Source organism: Opisthocomus hoazin, chromosome 1, assembly GCF_030867145.1.
Source record: "Opisthocomus hoazin isolate bOpiHoa1 chromosome 1, bOpiHoa1.hap1, whole genome shotgun sequence".
Lineage (NCBI taxonomy): Eukaryota > Metazoa > Chordata > Aves > Opisthocomiformes > Opisthocomidae > Opisthocomus > Opisthocomus hoazin.
Genome location: NC_134414.1, coordinates 115,996,619 through 116,008,765, shown reverse-complemented (window position 1 = coordinate 116,008,765; position 12,147 = coordinate 115,996,619). Strand labels below are relative to the sequence as shown.

General features: G+C 41.8%; 1 protein-coding gene across 3 annotated transcripts in view; it reads left to right on the top strand.

The window, feature by feature from the left end:
- The window catches only part of USP25 (ubiquitin specific peptidase 25), a 95,449-nt gene that overhangs the window by 38,174 nt on the left and 45,128 nt on the right, over positions 1-12,147 (top strand). The gene's annotated exons all lie outside the window — the stretch shown is intronic.

Sequence of the window (12,147 nt, the reverse complement as noted above, 5' to 3'; positions counted from 1 at the left end):
AATTGTGTAGGCCACTGCATGAGATGTTTTTGAGCATTAATTACTTATTACATCTCTTAACATGTTCAGCCATAAGTCTGATTGAAGTGTAGAAAGTACTGTAGCCTCACTAAGTGAAGCTTCGAAATGTTTCATTTAAAAAGTTGTTGAAGGGAAGGAGTTGAGTCTCTGAAGATCCTGGGTGTCTGCAGCTCATGCTGATATCAATGACAATTGTGGATGCCTAAAAACATGTGAAAATTGGATTGCAGATGTGGAACATAATTTTATATTAAACAGAACGCATGCAAATAACTGAAAAGAGGTGGCTGGCAGTGGAGGTATGTGGAGGAGATGAGACACTCAATCATGCAGTGCTTACTAGAATAGCTACAAGGAAATAGCTGAGTAGGGTAAAAGGAGGAGTAATTGACAGGGAAGGAAACTTGAGAATGAGGAAAGTGAAGGTCTGATATAGATGCAGTTGTCTGGATTGATTGTTTTACCTAATACAGCCAGTATGTGTGCTCTTGGTCTGTTGTGTATATGTAGCTGTATTAAAAGCTACCTTTTTTTTTTTTTAAAGTACGGTCAATAGGGAAATGAGTACAGATACTGCAACTTCTCTAGTAAAATCTAATGTAATATCGATAATTCATGGTACATAAACTTTATGAATCTGTCTTTTAAGAGATTCTTTTTTTAGAATTGATTTCTAAATCTGTATATGTTTCTGCAAATAATATGTAGATACATTGAAAAGCATTTGAAACCACAGAAAACTGGGTAAAACTGGAGTACAATAGAGGGAAATTTATTTTCAGTCTACAAAAAGCAAATTCAGCATATTGTAACTTTTTGTAGTCTGTCATTTTGAGAGGAAGCAAATAAAATATGTAATAGTCATTCTTAACAAGTTACTGTCAGGTTGAAGCACTTCAGGTAAGCTAATATTGTAACTTTTGTAGTGATGGCTGTTGTACTTCAAGCTGAGTGCATTTGGATTGATGTTCTGCCTAGCAATTTCTGAAAGTGGATGCCTACAGAGGAGTACAAACAGTACACATGGTACTGCTCTGTTAAAATACTCCCAAGTCTCCAACTGCTTTCATCTTTGGGGATTTTTTTGATGCTTTGCAGTTTTAGTTGGTAATCCCCAGTGGACCTTTGTTTTATGTCCTTGTCTCCCTTGAACCTTGCAAAATTCTTGCACCCATAGGCTCCTTTCGGTATCAGTTCCACAGTTGTGCTCCCTATTGCATGAAGAACCACCTTGTTCTTGTTTGTTTTTTTTGGAACTTGGCTCCCACAAGCTTTGTGTGGTGGCCACCATGTCTCCGCCATGTCTTAGGGCTGCGAGGATGATGAGGGGACTGGAGCATCTGTCCTATGAGGAAAGGCTGAGGGAGCTGGGCTTGTTCAGCCTGAAGAAGAGAAGGCTGAGAGGAGACCTTATAAATGCTTATAAATATCTCAAGGGTGGGTGTCAGGAGGATGGGGCCAAACTCTTTTCAGTAGTGCCCAGCGACAGGACAAGGGGTAACGGGCACAAATTGAAACATAGGAAGTTCCGTCTGAACATGAGGAAGAACTTCTTCCCTCTGAGGGTGACAGAGCCCTGGAACAGGCTGCCCAGGGAGGTTGTGGAGTCTCCTTCTCTGGAGATATTCAAGACCTGCCTAGACATGGTCCTGTGCAGCCTGCTGTAGGTGACCCTGCTTTGGCAGGAGGGTTGGACTAGATGACCCACAGAGGTCCCTTCCAACCCCTACCATTCTGTGATTCCTGTTGGACAAGACTGTTAAAAGTTGATTGCCATTACAGTTCTGTGGACTGCTGTCGTACTCTCTTTCAACAGATGAGTGGTCTCTTTTTCCAAGCTGACTGCTGAGTTGTTGCCTGTATAGAATCTGTTCTAACCCCTGAATTGCCTTGTTGTTCTCAAGGCTCTAGTAGTGGTTTAGTTAGGGGACCAGGAAAGTTCTTGAGGTGTGAGTGGGCTATGGATTTATGAAGTGGTATGATGGACAGAGACAGGCTCTTCAGGGAAGACAAGTAGGGATGACAAGCAAGGGCGTTGCCTTGCTTATGTAGGAGCAGCTCAAATGTATGTGCTACCTGCGTGGGATGAAATAGTAGTTTAAGATGAGAGTTGGTGGGTCAGGATCAGAGGAGAGGCTGGTAAAGGTACCACCCTGGTTAGTCTGTTACAGACCACTCTCCTCAGGATGAGGATGTGGACAAAGTTTTCTTTAAGGGCAAGGAAGTCTCTGGATCACAGTCTGTGGTTCTCCCGGGGAACTTTATTAAACATCCTGACACCTGCTATAAGTCCAACACAGCAGGACACAAGAAAACCAGGTTTCTGGAGAGTGAGAGGGACACCTTCTTGATACAAGTACTAATGGGCCAACCAGGGGTGATGCACAGATGAGTCTGCTGTTCCCTAAAATGGGATAACTGACTGGAGATGCAGTAATGTGAGTACTCTTGACTGCAGTGACCATGAAATAATGGAGTTCAAGATCCTGATGGGAGTGTGGAAGGAGTAGCAGGGTACAGACCTTAGAGTTCAGGAGAGCAGACTTTGGCTTCTTCAGGAAATTGGTATCTGGGATTCCATAGGAGGCAGCTCCGAAGAGCAGAGGAGCTCACGAAAGCTGGCGGCATCCTCTAATTGCAAGAAGGGTCCATTCTGCTGCTCAGGGAACTCATTGCCAAGCTCCAATGCAAGCAAGCAGCGTGCAGGATCTGGAAACAGAGAGGGGCTACTGAGGAGGAGTTTGGAATGTTGCCCAGGTGTGAAGGGATGGTGTTAGGAGAGTTAAAGCTAACCTACAGTTGGTGCCACAAGGGATGTCTAGGGTAACAAGAAGAGGTTTTGATGCTACACTAATCATAAAAGGCTGAGCAAGGAGAACGTGGTTCTCTTGCTGAATAGAGCAGGTGATTTAGTGACAGCAGGCTTAAATAAGGCTGAGGTACTCACTGCCCTGCTTTTCCTTAGTCTTCACCAGTGAGGTCTCCCAGTCGACCGTGCTTAGTTGGGGTGGAGGAACTCAGAACGGTGGTTAAGGATTGATTCAGAAGTTACATGAGGAACCTTCACTCATATAATTCCACAGGACGCACTGAGCAGCATCAGTGATGCTGAGAGAATGGGGTAAAGCAAGGCCACTGTCTATCATCTTTGAAAGGTCATGGAGAATCAAAGAGGTTTCTGATTAACCGCAGACCAGCCAAAAAGTCAATCTGGGAAGCTATGGGATGGTCTGCATTAGCTGAACATTGACAAGATGGAGCTGGGCTTTTCACAGCAGTGTGTATTGGGTGGATGAGGGACAATGGGAGTAAGTTGAGGTAAGAGAGATTCAGCCTGGGTATAAGAAGCATTTTTCCCCGTGAGGACAGTAAGGTAGTGGACATTGACCAGAGAGGCTGTGCAAGCTCTGTCGAACCTTGAAGGCTTTTCAGACTTGCCTGGAAAAAGCTCTGAGCAGCCTGGTCTGATCTTACAGGTGACCTTCTGCTTTGAGCAGCAGGTTCAACAAGAGACAATCAGTCCCTTCTGAGCTGAATGACCCTACGATTCTGTAGTAGTGTTTTCTGTTTCATTCTGTCTTGCTTTCTTGATTACTTTATTCTGCTTTGAACTACTTCATGTGTTGAACTGATACTTTGAATTTATGACAAATAGTTCCATGAAAGTTGTGAATCATAGAATGCTTTGTGTCTGTCACTTTCTAGAAATTTTAGGGTTGCTTTCTACCATGTGAGTCGCTGTATACTTAACTGTGTTCACTTTAGCTTTCTTATTACATAGTCACTCAGATCCTTCTGTCAGTTCATCTTTGCCAGCTCTTGTTTTTACTACATTGCGTATCTCTGTACTGAGCAAACTTGGTCATCTTGCCGCTCACTTTCTTTTCTAGATCGCTTCTGAATTTTGCTTACTAGCACAGACTTCATGAATTTGCAGTAACCTACCTTCAGGCTGGAACAGATAACTTGCTTCTGCCCTCTTTTTCTTTTTGATTGCTCATTTGTTGTGCCTGGACCTTCCATCTTCACTCATCAAGGCTTAGTTAAAAGCTTTTGTTGAATGACGTCTTCAGAAATTACCTTGAAATCACAGTAGACTACATAAATTGGATTGCTGTTATTCATGTTCTTTTTGACTTCTTGGTCTTGGGTGAGATTTTTTTTTTGTTTGGTTGTGGTGGAGTGTTTTTTGTATTTTTGGTTTTGAGGTTTTTTTTATAGGCAGGATTTACTTACCTGCAGGTAGTACTTGGGTAACACTATAGATTATGAAACAGAAAGACTTCTTCGTTTGTTCTGCCATCTCCCTTCCCACTGAAGTTTTCTTTCTTTCAGCATTTAGTAATCTAGCAGGTGTTTGGATTTTCTGTTTTCCTGAGATGTTTTGATATTTCCTTTGTTCATGTCTGCTCCTTTCCTGATTCCTTCACATGCGTAGCTCTTTTTCTGATAGCGGAAACATTGTCTTGGTGCTAATATAGAGAAACATTTTATTTCCCTTGGTCGAGGAGGACTGTGTGAGGGATCGCTTAAGCGATCTGGATGTCCACAAATCCATGGGCCCCGATGGAATGCACCCACGAGTGCTGAGAGAGCTGGCGGATGTCATTGCTGAGCCACTCTCCATCATCTTTAGGAGGTCCTGGAGGACAGGAGAGGTGCCCGAGGACTGGAGAAAGGCCAATGTCACTCCAATCTTCAAAAAGGGCAAGAAGGAGGACCCAGGGAACTACAGGCCGGTCAGCCTCACCTCCATCCCTGGAAAGGTGATGGAGCAGCTTATCCTGGAGGCCATCATCAAGCAAGTGGAAGAAAAGAAGGTTATCAGGAGTAGTCAGCATGGATTCACCAAGGGGAAATCATGCCTGACCAATCTGATAGCTTTCTACGATGACATGACTGGCTGGGTAGACGAAGGGAGAGCCGTGGATGTTGTCTACCTTGACTTCAGCAAGGCTTTCAACACAGTCTCCCATGATATCCTCCTAGGGAAGCTGAGGAAGTGTGGGCTGGATGAGTGGTCGGTGAAGTGGATAGAGAACTGGCTGAATGGCAGAACTCAGAGGGTTGTCGTCAGTGGCGCTGAGTCTAGTTGGAGGCTGGTAACTAGTGGTGTCCCTCAGGGGTCAGTACTGGGCCCAGTCTTGTTTAACTTCTTCATCAACGACCTGGATGAAGAGTTAGAATGTACCCTCAGCAAGTTTGCTGATGACACCAAACTGGGAGGTGTGGTGGACACACCGGAAGGCCGTGCTGCCATTCAGCGTGACCTGGATAGGCTGGAAAGTTGGGCAGAGAGGAACCTGATGAGGTTCAACAAAGGCAAATGCAGGGTCCTGCACCTGGGGAGGAACAACCTCATGCACCAGAGCAGGCTTGGGGTGGACCTGCTGGAGAGCAGCTCTGTGGAGAGGGACCTGGGTGTCCTGGTGGACGACAGGTTAACCATGAGCTAGCAGTGTGCCCTGGCTGCCAAGAAAGCCAATGGAATTCTGGGGTGCATCAAGAAGAGTGTGGCCAGCAGGTCGAGGGAGGTTCTCCTCCCCCTCTACACTGCCCTAGTGAGGCCTCATCTGGAGTACTCTGTCCAGTTCTGGGCTCCCCAGTTCAAGAAAGATGAAGAGCTACTGGAGGGCTACAAGGATGATGAGGGGACTGGAACATCTCCCCTACGAGGAGAGGCTGAGGGAGCTGGGTTTGTTCAGCCTGAAGAAGAGAAGGCTGCGAGGGGACCTAATAAATGCTTATAAATATCTGAAGGGTGGGTGTCAGGAGGATGGGGCCAAGCTCTTTTCAGTGGTGCCCAGTGACAGGACAAGGGGCAATGGGCACAAACTGAGGCACAGGAAGTTCCGTCTGAACATGAGGAAGAACTTCTTCCCTCTGAGGGTGGCAGAGCGCTGGAACAGGCTGCCCAGGGAGGTTATGGAGTCTCCTTCTCTGGAGATATTCAAGACCCGCCTGGACAAGGTCCTGTGCAGCCTGCTGTAGGTGACCCTGCTTCGGCAGGAGGGTTGGACTAGATGACCCACAGAGGTCCCTTCCAACCCCTACCATTCTGTGATTCTGTGATTCTGTGATTTCCATAAAGCTCTTTGTGGAGCTAATATGACTTGGCATTTTACCTTCTCTCTTGTGTAATCAGATTTCACATTCCATAATAGTCCCAAATCTCAGGATGACTGATCTTATGTGTATATGCATTTCTGTGAAAGAATTATTTGTACATGGGAAACTGCAAATATTTAAAGAAGTGTTTTCAAAGAAACTTGAATTTTAATTCATTAACCACAGAGATAAGAACAGGGACTAGGGAGTGTAAAAACCTGTGCTAGACCTATGATCTCATGTTATTTATACCTGATGTGCAACTTTATACCTTGAAAATGGGTTATAAGGCGGGCTAGCTAGTTCTTCTGGTCACCACCCATATTATGTGAAAATCTGTGGTATCTGGAACTATAATGGTTTGATCCTAAAAGTTAGTTAAGCTTCTGTACTGAGGTCTAGAGAATGTAATTCAAGTAAACCATTGAAAGATTTATAACTTCAGTTGGTTGAAAATTTAGGTCGTTAATAGTCTGCCAGCCAGGAAGACTTATGTTTCAAACAACCATCTCAGGAAATTTAATGCATGTTAATTTAGAGCATTAGCTAATACCATATTTATTTATCCACAGGGCAGATGGAGTCCTTGGGTTGCATTGACTGTATAGAAGTATTTTCAAGCTTTCTTTAGGAGTCTGTTGAAACCTGACACATCACATAGGTCAACAATATCTAAATGTTAACTACTGTCAGTCACAATGATACATTGTATAATGTAATCTAAAACTAAATGGCAAAGAAAGAAAAATCTATTTAAGAGGTGCTTGTTAAAGAAAAAGAAAGCTTTTGACATTTTGACAGTTTCCTTGTGCAATGTATGTTGTTTTTTATAGCCACCAATTAGCTGTCTTAGTCAAATGGTTTGTTATATATGCATTAAGAGCGTGAAATTCCTTAAGATATGTTTGCAGTGAGTGACACCAACCCTAACAAGTTTCAAGTATCGCTAGAAATACTGACTTTGAATCTGTATTTATCTGTGTGTGAGAGAAATACGCACGTGTGGAAGTCATCCTGTTCTGTAGGGGAAAAGGGGAGTCTTTCTTCAAACAGGTCCAAACCAAAGTTTTGCTTTCAACAGTTACATTCAGCAGCTTTAGAAAGAACAGTAATTTTTTCCACAGTGTAACTTTAAAAATCTGTCCTGCTGCTGAAGACTTTTGACTTGATGACAACTTGAATTTAAAACTGAGTCCCCAAGAAAATGTCAAAACAAAACTGTATTAAAGCATGCTCGCTTCTTCCTTACCTGCCAAGTAACGACCCTCAGTGGTTTTCCCAACTCCTCTTGAACTTGTAATAGAAAGAATTAGTAAGCTACTATTTTACAAGCATAAATCTCCATGGCTGCTCTTTAACTTTTATATCGGTGCCCCTAACATGACTTCTGGCATTTTACTTGCTTGCCTTCTTGCTTTCCTGGTGTCAGTATATGTGGGATTAGGATCTTGTTTGATCCTAACCTGCTAGTTCTGGGAAGAAGCTAGCCAGCATGACGGGTGAGAATCAAGCAAGTATTTTCTTCCCAATTGGTGGGTTGGCTGTTGTTTTACTGTCTTTGAAGCAGCCTACCACAAGTATCTAACTGTTGCATTGTTTTGTTTTTCCTGTTTGTCATGCTGAATGGAAAGGATTGTGATGGATGATCTGGTAGTACATTAATACCAAAAAGCCTAGTATTACATAATAAGAGTTGCATACATGTAGATTGTACATGACTCTCTTGGTTCCCTGGGCGTGCAATGGAAGTTGCATGCTGAGGAACATCCGGTGCGCGATCCCCATTAGAGTTAAAATGGTCACTGATGGAATGTTTTCTTTCCGCTATCTTCTCTGGGGAATAGCCTGGGGCAGGGTTGGGGTGTGGGGAATGTGATACAAACTGTTCTGTAGAGTTTCACGGGCAGAGGAATAATAATGTTGGAAATTCCCCTGTTGAGTAAAGACTGCTCTGTTACCTCCAAGTTCAATCATCCTACAATATTTGCTGACAGTTCCTTTTCCTGCTTTTTTGTTCTTCTCTGTGGTCTCCAGCTCCCTCGGGTTGCTTGTGTGATTTTTCAAACTCTTACCTTATAGTTAGTGGTATAATATAATATTGCAAAATTTCTGCATGAAGGGTTGGAAAGCTTTAATGGAGGATGGCTTTAGCTTTGACTCATAAATAGTTTTTCATTTAATTAAAATAAAGGGTACAGAATAAGTGTTAGGTTGTGATCCTGTGTGTGGTTACTAGGTTTAGAAGGGCATAAAGCCATTGCATTGCTTGGGTCTGCTGTTTAAAGTTATACCACAAGCTTATTTCATGTTGTTGTGCATTTAGGCAAGAAGTTGGAAACTGTAACCGTGTAAGGAAATGTTGGCTGTTATTTTATGTCCTAATAGATTTTTTTTTTCTTGCTTTAGACATATAATAGAAGAGTGGTTGAATGGCATTTTTTAGTATATGCCAAGGCACAAGTATAAAGTGAATTCTTCTGGACACATCTCATCATACTTATCTGTCTTCTGAATTGCAGTAATGTTCTGAGTTTGTTGCTATAAACAAGTAAATGTTCTCTAAATGCAGGCTGGTAATACCATGGTGAGCTGTTTGTTTAAAATGTTGATTTAACCCAAGTCTGCTAGAGGTATTAAGTTAGTTTGACTTTCTAGATCAAGCAATAGGAAAGCTGTTTTCCATCTTCTTCCATGGTACACCTCAGCCTTTGGGAAAAGCAGAACATGACAGCTTAAAACTGCATTTCGTGCCTTGATTTTCAGCAGTTTGGAATACTGATTGCTTGACTTGTTTATAGGTAAAAAGGTCTTTTTTGCGATACTTTCCAGAGCTTTTAAGGTCTGGGATTGAATCTCACTGCATCTTAGGAGGTGCTGGATGTTTTCCTGACCGCTGCCTCTATACATATGGAGTTGTTCTGCTGAATTTCAGTCACGAGATAGTGTCATATCTGTCTGTAGCAGTTTTGTTTCAGAGAGGGAGAGAGAAAAAACTTCTTTTCCTATACTTTCACAATTAAGTTGGAACAGGAACCTGTTCAAGTCCCAGCTTTGAAGCTGTCTTCCTCTCTTTCCTTCCCTTTTCCTTACATGCAATTTTCTAAAGAGTGTGAGGATTTTTAGGAAGGCATTTGACTGTGCCAAATTCTCCGTGTACGGAAAGTAGCAATATCAGGAATATGTTTTGGGTGATGTCCTCATTTTCTTAAGGTGTATTTTTTTCCTCTAAAATGTAGAAGACAATACACAGGGCTACTATGTGCTTAAGAGAGAATATATTTAAAATTCTCTATAGTCTTGTTACAGTAATTATGTTCTACATTGTAAGTAAAATGTTTTAAAACTATTTATAGCAGCTGGTTTCCTTTTAGTTTAAGCATTATAGGAAGAATTCTTTTTGTATCTATGCTTGCTGACTTTTACTGCTATGCAGTGCAAGCTTAGGCTCAAATATAGGCCTGAGGACCACATTTAATGCCCCTCATTAGTCTTTATTCTGAAAACAGGATTTGGCACTTACACAAATAAGGCATACACAAGTGGAGTAGGTGCCTGCCCCAGTGTGAGTTGTAAGGAGGTGCTGGGTGGGAAGGACTGACACACAGGAGCAGAGCAGCCAGGACAGCGGCAACAAACAGCCACTTCATGGACTTTGTTCTGAGAAGAGTATGTTCAAGAACGTGAACCAAAAGGTAAAACAGTAAAATAGAGAAGTAAAATACAAGAAGTGGGGAAGGCCCTAAAGAAGAGGGAGGAGTGATTCTCCGAAATTAGTAGTATAGAGTCCAAAAGACTTGAAAGTTGGAGAGAAGTGGACTTGGTTGCCAGTGAAGTTACTTATGTTGTGGCAATATGGAGCTTCGTTGGACACTGCTACTCAGTTTGAGGTGTGCAGGAGCCATGAAGTCACCAATAAGCCTAAGTGCAGTATTTAGGGGTACTTTTGTTTTGAACCCTTAGCAGTTCAAATATTGATAACTGATAAATTTAAAGTTCTGAGTGTGATCGGAAGGAACATATGGTAGTGCGTGCAGTTGGGAGCTTTTACATTCCGTAGAGTTCTCTGTTTTCTTTGATTTAGATTGTTGGCATGAATTAAAAGTTAACCCTAATAAAGGCTGGTCTACCCCACTAAAACTAGCACTATATACAGTAAACCACCAAACACAGTTTATAAAGTGAAGTGAGAGCAGAAGTCTAATTGGTCATGTTGGTAGAGGCAAACTATTCCAAATAATAGACTTAATGACATAGGCAGAGCTATATTTTTTCTTTCTATTTTTAGAACAGTAATGATGTATTCCTTAAGGTTGCTCTCTGCTTGCTATACAAAATGAAGATAGATAAGGTCTCTGCTTTGCGGCTTTAAAATCTGAATAAATGTAAAATTGTAAATGCATAAAAGGCCCCAGATGACTAAATGAGGCAAATGGGTGTTGCGATGCGTTAATGCATATATATAAGCTTTCAACTTACACACGAGCATGTTTGAGCTAAATGCCAGTACCTGAAGCAATATGTTTAAGAACTCTGTAGGAATGCATACTTTTCTTTCCCCTTGATGAAGAGTTGCTTTTCAAGCTGTACTATGGAGATATATTTAGGTTTTGGTTACTAGCCAGATTAAGTCCTTCCTAGATATTCTTTGCCAAAATTCAAGTTAGTCTTTGTATTTTTCTACTCTTAAATCTCAAGCTTTGGCACTAATTTGGACGAATTCCTAGCCAGTATTTGCTACTGACACATAGGTATCGTTATGCACACCTACACTACTCATGGTGCCCTTGCCTTGTTAATGCCCTTCACTTTGGTAAAAGTGAGCCTACAAGCTGGCCTGCCACAAGAATGGAAATTGCACAGCTTTTCTTGGGGCTGCTCCGAGAGAAACCTGAACGATGACTGCATTTCAATATGTGCCGGTGGTGTACCAGATATCTGCCAGTAGGTATGGCCTATTTTGTTTGCTAAGCTTCAGTGGCAACCATGATTTTCCCCCCCTGCCAGGTACTTGTCACCTTAGGGGAAGTTTAGGTTTTCTGCAGCCATTACAGCACTGGTCAAATGTATTCATTCTACTTCAGCATCCTAAATGATTATCTGCCAAATGAGAATTGTTTTTGGCATGTTGCTGACTGGTTTAGAATTAGTAGTCTGAATTGCTTTAATATGCGTTTTCACAGAACAATTTGAAAGTCCTTCTTTCCTTCCAAGCTTAACCTTTGTGAATTGAATGGGAAGATGTCTGTATTCATAGTATTATGACATTAGGGTTTTCATGTAAACTTGTGTGAAGGCAATCAGTACTAAAATTTCCCAAGTTCTTGTGCAAAATTTTTTGCTTTTTTTGTTCTCAACAGTGTAAACAAATACAAAATTGCTAGTCAAAAAAGCCAAAAGGTTTTCATATATCTGTCAGTGAAACTGCTGTTTTTAGTGCCCTGTGCTTACAGAACTTGCAAGAATCCATCAGAGAGAGCCTGCCTAAAGCTCTGTGCAGCAGCTTGAGAGGTCGCCTTTTATCTAGATGCAGAAGTACTGTTTTACTACTCTCCAGGTTTTGCTGATGCCAGTAACTTTACTATTTTAGGATTCTGCTGGTGACTCTTGGTGATCTGTATTACATGCCAAGCTTTAATGGATTTAATATGCTGACTAATTTATATTCTTGCAGTATTAGTGCAGCATCACAGTTCTCGAATGTTAAGAATTAATCCTGTACTCAGGCAGCCTGAACTTTGCCAAGGTCCTTATGTTTGATAAACCTAGACATTAATTGGGGGAAAAGGGATAAGCAGGGTGTTTTAGGTGAAACCATGGCAGCTGGTATTCTGAAATTGCGTTTGGACTTTATATAGTTTGGGTTGACATTACTCAGAGAAGTGAATGTTTCTAGTATGTCATACTCTTGAAGCTACAGCTCTACCTAGATTTTTGTTATTGTTGTTTATTCTCATTTTCTTTTACTCTCTTTTTTCAGCCCCCAAACTGATATAACAGGAAGCAGGTATTCTAAAAATC